Here is a 19,711-nt window from a genome sequence, read left to right as displayed (position 1 = left end):
CTCACCCTGAAGAACACCCCTCCTTCAATTGTCAAGTTATTAATATTGCACTGCTAGGCCGAGGGGGCTCAGGGAAACAACTGTTCTGCATGGCTCTCCCAAGAGTTTCCATTAAAACTACCGACCTATTATTCTATATGTTGTAGCTTGCAGATGTTCTCTGTGGTGCATAAATAACTTTCTGCTATCAGTTGCCATACATGCCAATGATCAAGACTAGTATTTTTAAGTTTGGTAGGTGCATAAGTTAATGACAAGTAGTAAAATTGAAACCTATTTTCAAAGGAGTAATTTTCAACGTTTGGCTTCAATAAATTTCCTTGCAAACAGGGATTTTACTCTTTGTACCTGCATTCTGTTGCAAGATTATGTACACAAAGCTGCATGCAAAAACTCTGATGTCTCTTTAATCCTCATATTAAGCCAGACTCCAAAGGATGTAATCCTCATAAAATACATATTATGAGCATGCAGAAAATTATAGTACAAAATGTTTCATATTTCAGATGTATTAATAGGTTGAATTATATGAAAATGCCTTCATTGCAGACAGAGAACATCTGAGCTGGGAAAAAGTAACTTTAATAAAAATACTTTTAATACATTAATACTTGTCATCTGTGTTTAGTAATTTATTTATTTTCAAACTGTAAAAGCTAAAAAAATCATACAGCATGAATTCATCGTACCCTTTTCCATGTAATTTCTGTTTTTCATAAGTCATATGCCATATGCCAGAATCCCTTTGCTCCCGTCATAATACAATACTAAGGGGTGGATCATGTAAGTAATTTTATGCCTGTGGAATGTGAATTTGCCAGCAGTATTCGATCTGTGACATGAAGATTTGTGTCAGAGATATTGGCAATGGTCTGTGCTAAACTCAATGAAACTACGTGTGTAAAATGCTATTTATAGACATGCTAATGTCAATCACAGAAAATGCAGTCCACGGCACAGTATGTGTGACAACTTAGTGCTGGAAAATAAAAATACCTGCATCACCTTCTGTAGTCAAATTAAGTAACACATGTCTGTCAACAAGATACTGCCAATATCACCAGCAAAATTAAACACAAAGGTCCGATTCACAGAACTAATATGAGATAAAGTCCTAAACTTACTAATTTTGGTGTTCACAGAAGGCATTTAGTAGTAGTAAAGTTAAGACTCCTAACTTTACTACTGTTAAACTGAGACAAAATACTAACATTACGTCTTTCGGTATTCACAAAAGACGTTTAGGGCCCGATTCCGATCTGGGTCAGAAAGCTCTCCGGCCGAGCCGGATCCAGAGTGTTTTCCGACCGAGATGGACTCCTGCTGTCCGACCGAGTGAGCACGATGCGGCCACATGCTGCCAGACTCAGTTCGGTTGGACTCCCATTAAAGTCAATGGGTGCCGGTCGTAAGACAAGTACGTGGGCTGCCATTGACTGAATGGGTGCATTTCGCACAAAGGCGCCCCCTACAGTAGGTACGCGTCGGTGCCATCTGCACCGTACATGCCTGTGTTGAGGATAGGATCTCCCCCTTTGTCCGAGTTGTAGGGCTGTGGGTGACAGGGGGTCGACGCGGACCCCCATAGGCAACTTCCTGGACCTTTTGTGAGCCGGAACCGGCTGTCCGACGCATGCATCGTACTGGCTTGGTCGTAAATCGCATTCATTGCACGGCACGGTTTGCTTATGAGCGAGGCGTACGGAGCGGTTCAGGTCAGGAAACGATTTGGTTGGAGAATTTCACATTGCTCACATCATACTTGCTCGCTCCTACAGCTGTACGAGTTGGGCGGAAAACACGCGTACGGCTCATACTTTTTCTGGCCGGATCGGGTTCGGTGCCCTTCCAAGTGAGATCGGAATCGGGCCAGTAGTAGTAGTAAAGTTAGGAGTACTAACTTTACTACAACTAAATGTCTTCTGTGAATACGAAAAGTAGTACGTTTAGGATTTTATCTCACTTTAGTAGTAGTAAAGTTAAGAGTCCTAACTTTACTACAACTAAATGTCTTCTGCGAATACCAAAAGTGGTAAGTTTAGGATTTTATCTCACTTTAGTAGTTGTAAAGTTAGAAGTCCTAACTTCACTACTCCTAAATGCCTTCTGTGATTACCAAAAGTAGTGAGATAAGGATTTTATCTCAGATTAGTTCTGTGAATCGGCCCCAGAGAATATATGAGCAGCAGCTGCCTGTGCAGGTAAGCGCGGTGTGGCAGGCACTGTGGGGGAGGTGGGAATGCCAACAGACGACAGAATAGGAGCAACTTATTTATTTAATTTGCCCTATATCGTTGTCTGTCAGCATCCCCCGCAGCGCCTTTCCCCACTGCCCCACCACGATTACCTGCACCGGCCGCTGCTGTATATGAGTGTTTGTGATAGGGCTCAAAGAACATACATAGGCATCAAGTCAGAAATACCTAAGGCGTCCCTGGAACTCTCTCTTTTGGCCCCCTACCCTTGGTCCCGCCCCCACTCCTTCCACCACGGTCAAAACACTGGGGGTTAAAATGAATAATCAGCTCACCCTTCACTCTCAAATCAGCTCTGTAGTCTCCTCCTGCTTCCTCACCCTCTGAACTATCCGCACTGTTGCTCGTTTCTTCTCCCCCCAGGCACTCAAAATGATCATGGCCGCTCTAGTGATATCACGGCTGGATTATGCCAATGCTCTCTACAACGGCATACCAGCATACAGCCTAAGGAGGCTACAGTTGGTCCAAAACCAAGCCGCCCGACTGGTTTTTGGTCTCCCACGCTACCACCACTCCACACCCCTCCTTAGGGAGCTCCATTGGCTCCCGGTCAAGGAACGTTCTCTGTTTAAAACTGCCTGTCTGGTTTTCCAGGCTCGTCAAGGCACCGCCCCGCCTTCATTTCCTCACTAATAAAAGAATACGCTCCCCCCAGAGAACTCCGTTCCTCCACCAAATCCCTCCTCCAAATCCCACGTTTCAGACGCAAAAAGTGGGGTGGGTCCAACTTTTCGACCTTGGCCCCCACTTTCTGGAACTCCCTACCAGACCACCTACGTGCGGCCACCCATTATGTTTCCTTCCGCAAGGAACTAAAAACGTTTCTTTTTAAACAGGCATTCCCTGTGTAATCCTCCCTCCCCGGCCCTACCACCGGGTTCACTTTTGTCTCTGTAGCCAATCCCCTCCACTAGCGCCAAGAAACCGTTCGGTGCACGCTGCGCTTTATAAATGTTTTAAATTAGAAATTAGAATTAGTGCGCAAGGTTTATTTGTAAATGTAATTAAACCTTTCCCAGGCATGATATTACTGTGGGATGCTGCCCCTTCACATGTTTAGGACACATACTGCTGAATCATTTGTAGAAATGGAACATGCAAATCAAGCCAACAAGAAAAGCAGATTAATTTAATCACATGTAATGAAATTAATTATTTATGAAATGCCATCGGTGCAAGAAACAACAATTTCAACATCCACTATATTTTACAAATTCTATTTGAGTCCCGGTCCAGAAAAAGGAGCAGCAATTGACCGCTGAGCGACAGTATGATCACCTTATATTATATCTGACAAATTAGAAAATACAGGACTCGTGCACAAAAGAGTGTGTTTGTAGTGCTCATTTCGCTGCTTATCTAAAAAACTTCTGATCTGCAGAAATTTAAAGAAATCATGGGTATTTATATGAAACTTCTCCCTTAGGAAAGAAAAAGATGCACATTCCCCCTCAGAGCACAAATCACCAATAACCTTCAACCCCAGCGGTTGCCATCTAAAAATAACCTGGTCCTGAAAGATCGATAGTAAAATTCTGGCAGCCGTAAATGGCGTATAAGCATTGACTTTTGGGATTTTCCATTTCCGGCAAATTTGTCGCCATATACAGTAGGCAGCGCTATTACTTTGTTTTCTTAATGTAACTTGGTTCCAGTATTCGTGCTAGACTGCCCTTTGCCGCTTCACCCTGACCGATCTCATAGATAGTCGGTCTGTCAGCTATCGGAACCTCCGCCCTGTCCCCGACTAAAAGTACTCCAAAGTGTTGTAGCATGGATGACCAGTAATATAACAAAAGGTTGGTAACCGCCCAGCCACCACGATCTCTAGGGAGACACATCAATTTAGCTGCCCTCCGAGATAGGCGATACCCCCAGAAAAAGTCTATAACATATCCTCTCAGCCTTGACCTAAGAGAATAGTTCTGAAGAGATACATAAACTTCAGAAGGCCCAACATTTTCAGTATATTGCAGCGAAAGTACAATGAGAGATGCAGATGATCTAATCTTTCTAGTTTGGTATTTATAGATTCGACAACTGGTAAGATACTCAAATCGGGGATATTAGCCACTGAAGCAGGAATTTTAACCCCCAGATATGTTGCTTCAGTAACCACAGGAACATCAGGAGGACACATAAAAGTTGAGTGTAAAATCTGTGTTTTCTCGATATTCAATTTATAGCCTGAGATTACACCAAATTGTTCTGCCAGTGACTTTAGTGTTGCAAATGCCAGAGCGACATCCCTAGTTAACACCACTATATCGTCCGCATAAGCACACGTCTTATAGTCTGTACCATTGACCCTAATCAAAGAAAAATACAAGGTAGCCTTAGACGCCTATCACAAGAACATAAAAACTGCTTGGAAAAATCACATAGCCAACCAACTGGAGCAGACGGATAACACATCTTAAACCCTCTTTCAGGTCCTTAACAGTCTCATTAAGCCCAAAGCCTGTAGCCCTGAAGAAGAGCCAACCCAATCTCTATGCAATGACATAGCCAACCACTTTTCTCAAATAATCAATGACATTTTGTGAGAAAGTGGCTCGATATATACTGGACTATAATGAAGTACAGTGTGTATAGAGTCCACAAACCCCAAAGGTGTAACAGAGGTTAAAGTCAGGACTGACCTTACTCTCAAAAGTGGTAGCTTAGTTGAGCAGTAAGGCAGTACCAGAGGGCAGTGCAAAGCATTTGTTGTACACACTCAGTCAGCAAAGGATTTCACACACTCAAAGACTGAACTCCAGGCCAATTGTTTTTATACCGAAATGAAATGAAATGATTACGCACTTGTATAGCGAACAACTACCCGTAGGCATCTCGGCACTTGTACGAATACTGCCGAGGAACCCTTCCTGGCCTTTCCCTGTGAGGAGCCCACTCCTGGGCACCCCCAAGGTGAAGTCAGTCATCCTCAGCGTTGTTGGGGCCGTTGTAGAGATTAAGCAAGCTATTGCCCAGAGGTGCAGAGTGGAACTCATGATTAGAATAGGCACCGAAGCGAGAATTATCAGGTCCGAGGAAATTGAGCCTGAGACCCGCTGAGGCGGGAATTGAACCCTGGTCCCGGCCAGACTACTGCATCAGGGTCTGCCGCTCTAACCATTGAGCCACACTTCTCTAAAATCTGTTCCCCAAAACTGGTAAGATACTCAAATCGGGGATATTAGCCACTGAAGCAGGAATTTTAACCCCCAGATATGTTGCTTCAGTAACCACAGGAACATCAGGAGGACACATAAAAGTTGAGTGTAAAATCTGTGTTTTCTCGATATTCAATTTATAGCCTGAGATTACACCAAATTGTTCTGCCAGTGACTTTAGTGTTGCAAATGCCAGAGCGACATCCCTAGTTAACACCACTATATCGTCCGCATAAGCACACGTCTTATAGTCTGTACCATTGACCCTAATCAAAGAAAAATACAAGGTAGCCTTAGACGCCTATCACAAGAACATAAAAACTGCTTGGAAAAATCACATAGCCAACCAACTGGAGCAGACGGATAACACATCTTAAACCCTCTTTCAGGTCCTTAACAGTCTCATTAAGCCCAAAGCCTGTAGCCCTGAAGAAGAGCCAACCCAATCTCTATGCAATGACATAGCCAACCACTTTTCTCAAATAATCAATGACATTTTGTGAGAAAGTGGCTCGATATATACTGGACTATAATGAAGTACAGTGTGTATAGAGTCCACAAACCCCAAAGGTGTAACAGAGGTTAAAGTCAGGACTGACCTTACTCTCAAAAGTGGTAGCTTAGTTGAGCAGTAAGGCAGTACCAGAGGGCAGTGCAAAGCATTTGTTGTACACACTCAGTCAGCAAAGGATTTCACACACTCAAAGACTGAACTCCAGGCCAATTGTTTTTATACCGAAATGAAATGAAATGATTACGCACTTGTATAGCGAACAACTACCCGTAGGCATCTCGGCACTTGTACGAATACTGCCGAGGAACCCTTCCTGGCCTTTCCCTGTGAGGAGCCCACTCCTGGGCACCCCCAAGGTGAAGTCAGTCATCCTCAGCGTTGTTGGGGCCGTTGTAGAGATTAAGCAAGCTATTGCCCAGAGGTGCAGAGTGGAACTCATGATTAGAATAGGCACCGAAGCGAGAATTATCAGGTCCGAGGAAATTGAGCCTGAGACCCGCTGAGGCGGGAATTGAACCCTGGTCCCGGCCAGACTACTGCATCAGGGTCTGCCGCTCTAACCATTGAGCCACACTTCTCTAAAATCTGTTCCCCAAAATGTATAGTTGTTTTACTTTTAGAACCAACAGTCATAATGAATGAATGAATGACTACTCATTTATATAGCGCGTGGTTACCCGGAGGCATCCCAGCGCTGCAGTGAACCAATTCATCACCCGAGAGATTACAGAAATAGGAAAGTTTTTAGCATTTTTCTAAACCTAAGGTGGTTCTCTTCCATCCGAATAGGGTCCGGCAGGTTGTTCTAGAGTTTAGCTGATTGGACAGAAAAACGTCTGCCGCCCATGCAGATTCTCCTTATTCGTGGGACTGCCAGAAAGTTCTTACTACTAGATCTAAGGGTCCTATTGGTTTGGTAAGGGCAAAACAGAGGTTGAGTTAGACCAGGCCCTGTCTTGGACAAGGCTTTATGTTCAATGGTCATAGCCTTAAATTCGACCCTTTGTTGTATTGGCAACCAATGGAGTTGCCGGAGTGCTGGTTTGGCAGAAGTTCAACGCAGTATCTTTAAAAGCATCCGGGCAGCACAATTCTGTACCGTCTGTAGGACCCTGAGTGTCCCTAGTGGTGCTCCTAAATATATTGCGTTGGCATAGTCCAGGCGTGTTAGAATCAGGGCCTGGACTAATATCCGCCTTGCTTCGAACTGAAGCAGTTCAATGATTTTTCTAAGAGATCTCATCAGGGCGTAGCAGGTCGCTGCAACCTTCTGAGCTTGCACCAAAAAGTTAAGTGCTGGGTCTAGCCAAACCCCTAGACTTTTGATTTTCTTTTTGGGGGAAGGGGGGTGGCCCAAAGTGGTAGGCCACCATCCGTCCACCGTGGAGGGAGCATCATGCCCCAACATCATGATCTCCGTCTTCGTTCCATTAAGTTTCAGGAAGGATGTATCCATCCACTCACGAACCTTGCTAAGGCAGGAGGAAAGTTTATCATAGGATGACATCTGGCCAGAAAGGGTGATGATAAGCTGCGTACCATCAGCATACGTCACTAGTTGCACTCCCCAAGGTAACACCACCTCAGCCAAAGGCCTCATATAGATATTAAATAAGGTCGGGCTGAGGGATGACCCCTGGGGAACGCCCCAGTGAAGATGCACGGGTGGAGAGGAGATGTCATCCTCAAATACAGAGAAAGTCCGGTCGGAGAGGAAGGATTGCAGCCATTTCAGCGCGGTCCCAGTGACACCCACTTCACCCATCCTTCAGAATAGAGTGATTAATGGTGTCAAAGGCCGCGCTGAGATCTAATAACAGTATGGCTGCACAACTGCCTTCATCTACAATCCTTCTTGCTTCCTCAATAACTGCCACCAGAGCCGTTTCAGTGCCTTGTTTGCACCTGAATCCGGTCTGGGTTGGATGCAGTAGATTCTGGGTTTCTAGATGGTTGGAAATCAGAGAATTGACATATTTTTCAGTGAGTTTGCTAATTGTGGGCAGCAAAGAGATAGAGCGATAGTTATCCCAGTCGTCAGGATTGAGGTTGGGCTTTTTCAATAGCGCCTTTACTCTTGCATGTTTCCAGTGGAGGGGGACTTCCCCAGTGAAGTATTGATCACCTCCTTAATCACAGGGGCCACAACATCAGAGACCAGGTTGAGCATGGTGGGGGGTGCTACATCAACCGGTGAACCTGACTTAAGGTTACTCAGAAGTGATTGAACCTCAAGGCAATCAAGAGGGGGAAATGTCTCAAGGAGATTCGGCTCAGAACTCGGGGCGAGGCTAATATCCATGATGTATCATGGAAAGTGGAATAGATGTCTGTTATTTTTGATACAAAGAAATTAGCTTATTCCCTGCAGCAAGTAGATGCAAGACTGGGATCAGCAGTGGGAATAGGTGGGGTGACTAAGGACTTGAATATTTTAAAAATTTCCCTGGAGGAGCTGGAGGCAGAGGTGATTTTTTCCTGGTAATAATTGGATTGAGTAGATTTAATCAGTTTTTTATAGTTGCGAAGAGCAGTCCTATAGATATCCTTACGGGCTTTTTGGGAGTCTTTTCTCCAGAGCCTCTCTTTCTGTTTACAGAGTTGATTAAGGGTTCTAAGCTCTGGGGTGTACCAGGCTTTTTTGTTTGCTCAGATACGATGGGAAAGCTCAACCTTAGGTAGGGTCTGGTCCAGTGATTCCTCTAGCCAACGATTATAACAGTCGTTAGCGTCTGAGGGGTCATTGCTAATTTCAGGTACAGTTTCTAAAAGGTTGAGTGTCCATTTCTCAGTGACTAATTTAGACCAGGGTCGCCTAGTTTGTTTTACAAAACAGGCCTGGCCTGTCTGTTCCTGGCGGGTAAGGGAGAAGGACAAAAGTGAATGATCAGACCAGGGAATTGAGGTAAAATTTATAAACTCGAGCGCGCTTAGATTAGTGTAACAATGATCCAGTGTATGTCCTGCCTTGTGTGTAGGGCCGTGAATAATTTGTCTAAGTTGGACTGTGTTTAACGCTGTCAGCAAATTCTGACAGATCGGGGTATCTGATTTATCTAACTGGATGTTGAAGTCTCCCAACACCGTAAAATTGGGGGAGTTGCAGGATAGATTAATGACTGAACTTAACAGATCTTCGCAAAACTGTCCAGTCGCCCCTGGAGGTCTGTAAACCAAAAGGCCCGAAAGCGAGCATGTAGGGGAAAGGGTGACAGAGAACATTGTAGTAAATGTCCTCTCTAATGCTCTTTACTAGTTAGACTGTCCTATGTCATCTGTGACATAATAGAATGCCTGGGTGACTCTCTGGCTCACAGTGTCTCTATCTACCTGTCTGTGGCCAGTTGGTCATCTCAGGCTGAGCTGCTAACAGCTAGCTCCTGGTGGGGTTCTTCTTACCAACTTCTGTACTTTATATCTTGGAAGGAACTTACAATAAAGGAACCTATCTGTACAGTGGACTCTGCTACTTCCTTTGCTACATTTTGGCGACATTTTCAAGAGGATGAATCTACCTGTGCTCTAAGGAACTTACTTCAAGCAAAGGAACTAAGGGAAAGAACTAAAGACTTTGTGAAAATCAAACATAAGACTAAAGGTAATGCCCAGCTGACCCCACCAGTGTCCTATTACACCTGGACATCCTGCACCCTGGGCATTTGTTACTAATTTCACTGCTTTCGTGCCTGCAACACTCTTCCCTGAGGCCTGTGGTGGGAAGCCTCAAGTGTTGGCAGCTACTGGCGAATTTTACTTTGGCTAGTTACAGTGGATGGCAGTGTGTTTCAACTTGCAACTCTGGTCAGCTTCAGTGACTTCTGTGGTGAACTTTTCTAACCTTTGTCAGAGGAACTGTTTGGGCGATTTGTTACTCTGGTTAATAAGAGTCGACTATTCTCGCATGCTCTGCGCAGGTGTTTCGTCTCTGAGTCTGTATTTGACAGCGTGCTTTGCGAGGAATCACTGTCAAGACAAGAAGAGACTTTTCCAATGAGGTAACTGTGTTGTTGTTGCCTTCTTGTGCGCATTGCCGCGCATTGCCGTGGACACAGAGTTTTGCGCAGCAGTTTGGCAGTTTAGTTTTTCAACCATGCGCGAGCTGCCTTTTTCAAATGTGTCTCAGCGCGCTCTTACCACAATGACGTTCCTCCATCTCCTCTGTTCAGTTTCCATGGTACTACGATGACGTTCTTCCGTCTCCTCTGTGTGCTATTGTCTCACGTAACCTTTCGCACAGACGTGCCGTGAGCCACTCAGCGCTGCGTGAGGCAGCGTGCCGACATCAGTGTTTGGCATTAGCACATAATCTTGAAGGTTGGCTGTGGTAAACGCGCATCGCGCAAACTGCTGTGTTTTTGCCAGTTTAGTGTTGGAGTTACAATACCTTGTATTGTCTACAGCATTATTTGACCAGTACTTGGAGCATAACTTCATTTTCGCCGTGGTGCTTAGTCCGGTCTTCCTGGTCTTTCTTGCTGATTTTCCCCATGCTCCTGTCGAAGTTCACGCGATGTTGCCTATTTAAGCAGTGGCAAGGAGGTATCTTCTGGAGCTGCGATGGCTGTGCGGACAGTGTTACCTACACTACATCGACCCGCAGGTCTTCTATTGGGACACAGCAAGTTGACTTTTTGTATGTCCTGATTGGTTTATGGTCTGAGTGCTTGGATCCCGGGTGAGAGGTCGCTCACCGGAGCAAGATTTATTTATTTATTTATTTATGACAGCTAATTTACCATTGCACATTATTGAATATAGCCTTATTTTGTGGTGGTGTGGTGTGGTGTGTGGCAAACTTGTGTTGCTCTTATTCTTACTCTATATTCTGTGTTAGGTCATGTCCTGGTTGGATGTTGCTGGGTTGTGGGTAGTCAATTTTCATCCATATTTTTAAGGTTGGTTTCCTCAATTGTACCCTAGGTGGTCTGTGTGTGGGTAGTCAATGCCCCAATGTTTTTTTTTTGGGTTCTTTGAGTCTGCGTCATATGCTTGGTGGTAGTCCATGCCCCATTTGTTCCCAGGAATATAGTCCTGCGGTGTACTCTACTTAGGGGAGGTTGTGTGTTTGAGTGGGTAGTCAATGCCATTTCTATTTGTTTCCTGTGGTAGTGGTCTGTGTGGGTAGTCCATGCCCCATTTTGGTTCCCAGGTATTGTCCTGTGGTGTACCCTACATAGGGGAGGTTGTCTGTGTGGGTAGTCCTTGCCCCATTTTGGTTCCCAGGTATTGTCCTGCGGTGTACCCTACACAGGGGAGGTTGTGTCTGTGGGTAGTCAAAGCCCATTTCTTTTAGCTTTTTGTGGCAGTGGTGTGTGCGTGTAGTCCATGTCCCATTTTGGTTCCCAGGTATTGTCCTGTGGTGTACCCTTCACAGGGGAGTTTGTGTGTTTGTGGGTAGTCCATGCCCCATGTAGTGGTGTTTGTGGGTAGTCCATGCCCCATTTAGCCTTATTTCTGTTCCCAGGTTTATTTTCCTGTGGTGTAACCTATTTAGGGGAGGTTGTATTTCTTCTTAATCTCAGAGTTTCTACTCTGTGCTGTTCCCTACTTTTGGTGGAGACTGTTTGTGCACTATGTTCTGGTCTAAGTCTACCAGGGCCGGCCCAAGGCATGTGCAAACTGTGCACTTGCACAGGGCCGCCAAACCCCAGGGGCCGCCACGACGAGGATCCGTTCGTGGCACTGGCGGCCCCCTGGCAGGATTTGGCGGCCCCTCCCGGCTCCGACCCCGGCTAGCAATGGCAGCGGCCGGCCAGCGCCGTTGTTGTTTACCTCCTGCTAGTAGTTTCACTTTCCCAGTCAGGCAGCCAGCAGTTTGGGTCCCAGGGCCGTCAATCTTAGCACTACCAATGACGTGACGGCCCTGGGACAGCCCCCGCGGCGCGCGCTGCCTGTGCGCAGACTAGTGTGCAACTCACTGCACCTGCTGCTAACGTTACGCGGCGTCACGAGTGGTGGTGGTCTGGTCACGAGACTAGAGTGTGCGTGCGTCGTCATCGAGAATAAAAAAGAAAAGAACATTATAACGCGCCACCGACGATCTCAGAGAGAACACCCGACTCCGGTTCGGTCCCCGACCCTATTTGGACGGTGTGTGAGAGACTCACTGAGCAGGTCTCAGCGGACGACAGTCAGCGGACTTGCACTGCAGGTGGGAGAGACAGCGAGGAAGGAGAGAGAATTTGTTTGCATTTTATCTTACTGATTTAATAGCGTAGCAACTTACAAGAAGCGTATATGTGTCTGTACTCATGTTTAGGGGTTGGGGATTAAACCCCAATAGGAAGGCCTGACAAGGTGTTGCGCTAACAGTTAAAACCCAGTGGTGGTTCGGTTTCCAACTCCCTATGATGCGTCACTGCTCTGTGCTCATCAGTAAATTCTCGAATCGTCAACAGTGATATTCCATGATACCATGTAATTAACTGAGTTTTTGGGAGTTAAGGTGGCACTGTTCCAAACATGCATGTAACAGCTTTTGTGGAAAGGGTTCTTTAACGCTCTTCACTTCTAAGGAAAGGCGTGTAATTTATGGCGCAGGACTTATTGCTACCAGTACATATAAACCTGCTTGGCCTCAGCTTACCAGCGAACGAACATGTGTGTATATTAGTTATGTTATAATTAGTTACGATCATTTATTTGTGAATCCTGCAGCCACATGTGGCCATCTGTCTTGCATTTTCTCCTCCCCTGGCACAGTCTGAGCCCTCCCTCTATCTGATGGTTCCCCCTTCGCACACATTATTCCCGTACAAAATACTCAACGTGACAACATTGTTAGGGTCCTGGTGCACTCAGAGGTCACAGGCCACTGCTCTGACAATAATTTAAAAACAGCACTGTTCAGAGCTGTTGTCTCCACGTCGTGACCCTTCATTTGCTGACCTCTGACAGAGCAGTGAAGCAAGGGTTCCATGGATCCTAATGGAAGCAGGAACACTGACCCTCTGCCCTTGTTTTGCAGCAAAACAAAAACTAATTGGGGTGCAGTGTGAGCCCTTGAACCCCTGGCCTCCACTGCACTGCTACACGAGTGATAGCGACACCCCTACTCTTAATGGGAAACACAGAGTTACCTTGACAAAGCCAGCAATGTCCCCTTTCCTTTACCATGCGCTCAGCCCCACTGCCCCGAAGGCAGCGTCCTGTCTGAGCATCACGTGCAGAATCTGAGGCCCCCAGCAGCCTGTAGGGTCCGTAGTGCGGCTGTGAGGGGCTGTGCCTCGTGCAGACCTGCACACACTCAAAACAAGGGCCTCTGAGGGCCAGTGCTTGTTTACAACCTGACTGGGAGGCAGGAGCTGCAGGCAGAAGGAGTCCTGCACAATCCAGTAAAACGCATGCACCTTTAGAGAAGCCCAATGAGGAGCAAGGAGGAATGTTATCACCTGCAGTGAAGATGGACCCACACCAGAGACGAACCAGCCTCGGGGCCTTTCATGCCACTGGCTGATCTGGACCGATTGAGGTAAAGCTATTGACCTTTTTGATAGTCGGAACCTGCCATCCTGCCCCTGACACAATTAATTTCAATGACTCGATCTGTGAATATTACAGGCACTATAATGTGCAATGTGGGACGGTGCAGGCCTCGAACAGTGAGTCACTCTTCTCTTACAATGAAACTTGAAAGCCTGCCCAGTAATGGCTGAAATGGGGCTGAGGGACCTGCGAGCCAGGGCCAAATAAGAAAGGTCTTGATTCTGCTCAATGTGTGTGGTATGGTATTTATGTTTTTTAAGACTCCTAGTCCTAGGGTTAATTTCAGAAAGGCTCACGTGACGTAGTGACAAAGATGGCGATGAATTCAGGCTCCGCTTTTTATTTCCATAGCCACGTTCAGAGAGGTTTTATGGGAGTAATGATTATTCTCACTAATACCAAATGTGTAGGATGTAGTGATAATTCCCCTGTTACCAATGTTCGTCATTAAAGAGAAGTAAACGGCATTACAGTACAGTAAGCTAGGCATTGCATCCATGGTAGGTGGACAGTGGTCATGCATGGGTTAAATGACAACGAAACAACAGTAATCATGTCTGATTGTATTGTATATGATCTATAGTACACACGTAGATACATGCATGTGGAAAGCTTGGCGCGCCTAGTCTTTTCAATGCCCTTTATTCGGATGTTGTCTTGGTTTTCTTTAAGGTTCTTGTCATTTTGTATTTACAAGCCCCTTGCACTACCAGTGCGTCACTTTAATATGGGAAAAAGGTGGTGCACCGGCGGCAGGGCCGGCCCAAGGCATGTGCAAACTGTGCACTTGCACAGGGCCGCCAAACCCCAGGGGCCGCCACGACGAGGATCCGTTCGTGGCACTGGCGGCCCCCTGGCAGGATTTGGCGGCCCCTCCCGGCTCCGACCCCGGCTAGCAATGGCAGGGGCCGGCCAGCGCCGTTGTTGTTTACCTCCTGCTAGTAGTTTCACTTTCCCAGTCAGGCAGCCAGCAGTTTGGGTCCCAGGGCCGTCAATCTTAGCACTACCAATGACGTGACGGCCCTGGGACAGCCCCCGGGGCGCGCGCTGCCTGTGCGCAGACTAGTGTGCAACTCACTGCACCTGCTGCTAACGTTACGCGGCGTCACGAGTGGTGGTGGTCTGGTCACGAGACTAGAGTGTGCGTGCGTCGTCATCGAGAATAAAAAAGAAAAGAACATTATAACGCGCCACCGACGATCTCAGAGAGAACACCCGACTCCGGTTCGGTCCCCGACCCTATTTGGACGGTGTGTGAGAGACTCACTGAGCAGGTCTCAGCGGACGACAGTCAGCGGACTTGCACTGCAGGTGGGAGAGACAGCGAGGAAGGAGAGAGAATTTGTTTGCATGTTATCTTACTGATCTAATAGCGTAGCAACTTACAAGAAGCGTATATGTGTCTGTACTCATGTTTAGGGGTTGGGGATTAAACCCCAATAGGAAGGCCTGACAAGGTGTTGCGCTAACAGTTAAAACCCAGTGGTGGTTCGGTTTCCAAGTCCCTATGATGCGTCACTGCTCTGTGCTCATCAGTAAATTCTCGAATCGTCAACAGTGATATTCCATGATACCATGTAATTAACTGAGTTTTTGGGAGTTAAGGTGGCACTGTTCCAAACATGCATGTAACAGCTTTTGTGGAAAGGGTTCTTTAACGCTCTTCACTTCTAAGGAAAGGCGTGTAATTTATGGCGCAGGACTTATTGCTACCAGTACATATAAACCTGCTTGGCCTCAGCTTACCAGCGAACGAACATGTGTGTATATTAGTTATGTTATAATTAGTTACGATCATTTATTTGTGAATCCTGCAGCCACATGTGGCCATCTGTCTTGCATTTTCTCCTCCCCTGGCACAGTCTGAGCCCTCTCTCTATCTGATGGTTCCCCCTTCGCACACATTATTCCCGTACAAAATACTCAACGTGACAACATTGTTAGGGTCCTGGTGCACTCAGAGGTCACAGGCCACTGCTCTGACAATAATTTAAAAACAGCACTGTTCAGAGCTGTTGTCTCCACGTCGTGACCCTTCATTTGCTGACCTCTGACAGAGCAGTGAAGCAAGGGTTCCATGGATCCTAATGGAAGCAGGAACACTGACCCTCTGCCCTTGTTTTGCAGCAAAACAAAAACTAATTGGGGTGCAGTGTGAGCCCTTGAACCCCTGGCCTCCACTGCACTGCTACACGAGTGATAGCGACACCCCTACTCTTAATGGGAAACACAGAGTTACCTTGACAAAGCCAGCAATGTCCCCTTTCCTTTACCATGCGCTCAGCCCCACTGCCCCGAAGGCAGCGTCCTGTCTGAGCATCACGTGCAGAATCTGAGGCCCCCAGCAGCCTGTAGGGTCCGTAGTGCGGCTGTGAGGGGCTGTGCCTCGTGCAGACCTGCACGCACTCTAAACAAGGGCCTCTGAGGGCCAGTGCTTGTTTACAACCTGACTGGGAGGCAGGAGCTGCAGGCAGAAGGTGTCCTGCACAATCCAGTAAAACGCATGCACCTTTAGAGAAGCCCAATGAGGAGCAAGGAGGAATGTTATCACCTGCAGTGAAGATGGACCCACACCAGAGACGAACCAGCCTCGGGGCCTTTCATGCCACTGGCTGATCTGGCCCGATTGAGGTAAAGCTATTGACCTTTTTGATAGTCGGAACCTGCCATCCTGCCCCTGACACAATTAATTTCAATGACTCGATCTGTGAATATTACAGGCACTATAATGTGCAATGTGGGACGGTGCAGGCCTCGAACAGTGAGTCACTCTTCTCTTACAATGAAACTTGAAAGCCTGCCCAGTAATGGCTGAAATGGGGCTGAGGGACCTGCGAGCCAGGGCCAAATAAGAAAGGTCTTGATTCTGCTCAATGTGTGTGGTATGGTATTTATGTTTTTTAAGACTCCTAGTCCTAGGGTTAATTTCAGAAAGGCTCACGTGACGTAGTGACAAAGATGGCGATGAATTCAGGCTCCGCTTTTTATTTCCATAGCCACGTTCAGAGAGGTTTTATGGGAGTAATGATTATTCTCACTAATACCAAATGTGTAGGATGTAGTGATAATTCCCCTGTTACCAATGTTCGTCATTAAAGAGAAGTAAACGGCATTACAGTACAGTAAGCTAGGCATTGCATCCATGGTAGGTGGACAGTGGTCATGCATGGGTTAAATGACAACGAAACAACAGTAATCATGTCTGATTGTATTGTATATGATCTATAGTACACACGTAGATACATGCATGTGGAAAGCTTGGCGTGCCTAGTCTTTTCAATGCCCTTTATTCGGATGTTGTCTTGGTTTTCTTTAAGGTTCTTGTCATTTTGTATTTACAAGCCCCTTGCACTACCAGTGCGTCACTTTAATATGGGAAAAAGGTGGTGCACCGGCGGCGCAAGGGGCTTGTAAATAAAATAAGCCCCAGGGTTTTTACTGGTATCCTTGGTGCATGCGGTAAGTCGTGAGGGGGTCGTTGACACCATGAGTTACCCGAACCGGGTGACACCAACCCTAGTGCGGGCCCCACCTACTCTCCCTGCACAGGGCCACCATGAGCCTAGAGCCGGCCCTGAAGTCTACCTTCATGTAACTCGTGGCCAGGGTTTCTTGTTGGTAAGACTTTGTGCTGTGAGTTTATCATATCTTTTGTGTCAGCACGTCTTTATCAGGGGGGGGCTGTAGTCCTTTGCAAAGTCTGTTTTCTTTGCTGATTTAAGGGGTTTGCTCTCTTTTTGTCTTGAGTGAATTTTTACCCCTATGTGTCTCTAGAGTCACCGTCTACACTCATTTTTGTTCCAGGGTGTACCCATGTGTGGGGAGGTTATGAGTGTGACCACTTTGCTTAGCTGCTCTGGTTTGTTAAGGGAATGGGAAGAGGCATATAGTTTTACAATTTATTTTTCTTTGTTCACATTTCTGCTAATAATACCTCATGCTATGAACATCTCGTTTGGTTCACTCTTGTTCTTTTCTGCTGATGTTGCATTTGAGATATTTTGCCAATTGTGTTCTCTGTTCTGTTCCTATTCCATAAGGGAAGAGGATGTGTAGTAAATGTCCTCTCTAATGCTCTTTACTAGTTAGACTGTCCTATGTCATCTGTGACATAATAGAATGCCTGGGTGACTCTCTGGCTCACAGAGTCTCTATCTACCTGTCTGTGGCAGTTGGTCATCTCAGGCTGAGCTGCTAACAGCTAGCTCCTGGTGGGGTTCTTCTTACCAACTTCTGTACTTTATATCTTGGAAGGAACTTACAATAAAGGAACCTATCTGTACAGTGGACTCTGCTACTTCCTTTACTACAAACATCATACACTCTGCCCCAGGGATGAGGACTTTCTCTATTCTACAGCTTATAGTTTTTTATGCGCTATGGCCATCCCTCCTCCTCGTTCATCCATCCGATCTTGCCTTACCATAACATAATTCAAAGGGAGAGCCCGAACAACATCAGGGTCGGAGCCATCGTTAGTCCACGTTTCTGTGAGGAAAAGAACTTCAATGTCTGAGTCCTCCAGTAACATGGAGATCTCTAGGGCATGTTTAGGTAGGGATCGGCAGTTCAGAAGAGCCAGTGAGAAAGGGGGTTGCTCAGGGGCCCTTATGTCTGGGGTAAAATGATAATGGCAGCCCGAACAGGATTCATGATCCTTATAGGTGTTTAACAGGATACAGGTCGGTCCGACCTTACCTCTTATAGGCAGGAGTTGATTTCTGTCGTATGAAATCAGAGGTCTGTTAACAGGTAAAGAAACAAGGGAACTGGCAATATACTTTGCTAGATATGAGAACTCTCATGTAATTACTTTGCAAGGAAGCAATAAAGTTTGTAAACACTATAGGTACAGGGGTTGCTGAAGGCAACTTCAAGTCTAGACACACTTTAGCATTGAGTTCAATGGATTTTCATCATAAAAGTACAGTTGATTACAGTACAGATTACTTTAGTAGTTCCAGGGCTAGATCCTAGATTCAGTCCTGGGGCCTCATTTATTAAAAGTGACACATCGCTGCGTGAAAACAGCGATGCGTCACTTTTCACTGCGCACTCCTTACGACATTCCTGATGCGTCATATTTAATGTATGACGCATCATGTCGCAAGGAGTTACAGATACGTCAGTATTTCTGTCGTATCTGTAAGCGCAAAAGTGACGCATTGCTGGAGTGTGTCACAAAAGTGACGCAACTCCAGCAATGCGTCCTTTCACATGGGGAAAGCCCCATGTGAAAGGGCTTGCGTCAGTCTTACGCCTGCTGTGAGGCAGGCGCAGGATTTTGACGCAATAGCGTCCTAAAAGTGACGCAGTGAAAAGGGCCTCACGATTGTTGTTGGATGCACGTTTGCGGGCTCTCCAAATCATACGTTTTTGATATTCACGCTGTCTCAGTTTGGTGGTGAGGTCTCTAGCATAGAAGTCAAAGTTCCGTTTATCAGAACAGTTTCTGCGGATCCGCAAAAACTGTCCAACAGGCAAGTTCTCGTGGAGAGATTTAGGATGATGACTACTGAAAGTCAGTAATGAATTTCTGGCCATCGGTTTCTGTAACACACTGAGCGTGTCACCTCTTAGATCCACTTTCTGACAGAATGGGATCGCTATCTGTATTCAGGTTGACGCATGCGCAGATCAAGTCAGAGTTGGTGCTTATAAACCCCTATATTAAACTGAATGTGGCATCGCTTGGTCCATAACCTAGGTGTCGGGATGGCATCAATGTCCTGATTTGGGCTTACGCATGCGTAGGCCGAATAGGAGGGGGTATCACTACTTTGCAAGTACTTTTGATGAACTCGTATGCCCATAAAACTTTTGAATGCAACAGAGTGTGGTACCTCTCTGGTCCGCAGCTCTGTTGTCTTAGAAGAATGCTCGCTCACATTTGGATTTACCCGCACACAGGCTCTAACGATTTGTCGTCACCATAGTCAATCACTGTGGCGGAGTCGCACATGCTCATTACATGCATTGACTATGGAGCCTCTCTGGTCCGCATCCTAGTTGTATGAATGGGGATGAGTGTTCGCTGAGATTTGACGCATGCGCTTGCTGATACTAAGACCCTGCTTTCCATCAGGTCCGCTAGTTTTGAATGGTAACACCAGCGTTTGCAGACAATGTGAAGCTGCGCTTTCAATTTAGTTGACGCATGTGCTTGTTGACATTAAGACCCTGTTCTCCATTAGGTCCCACATCTTTAAACAGAGACACCAGCGTGTGCAGACAAATGTTATGCTGCGCTTTCAATCAGGTCCAACACTCATTATTATCGAGTCCGGTACATGATG

Source organism: Lissotriton vulgaris, chromosome 6 (assembly GCF_964263255.1).
Source record: "Lissotriton vulgaris chromosome 6, aLisVul1.2, whole genome shotgun sequence".
NCBI lineage: Eukaryota > Metazoa > Chordata > Amphibia > Caudata > Salamandridae > Lissotriton > Lissotriton vulgaris.
This window is presented reverse-complemented; position numbering follows the sequence as displayed.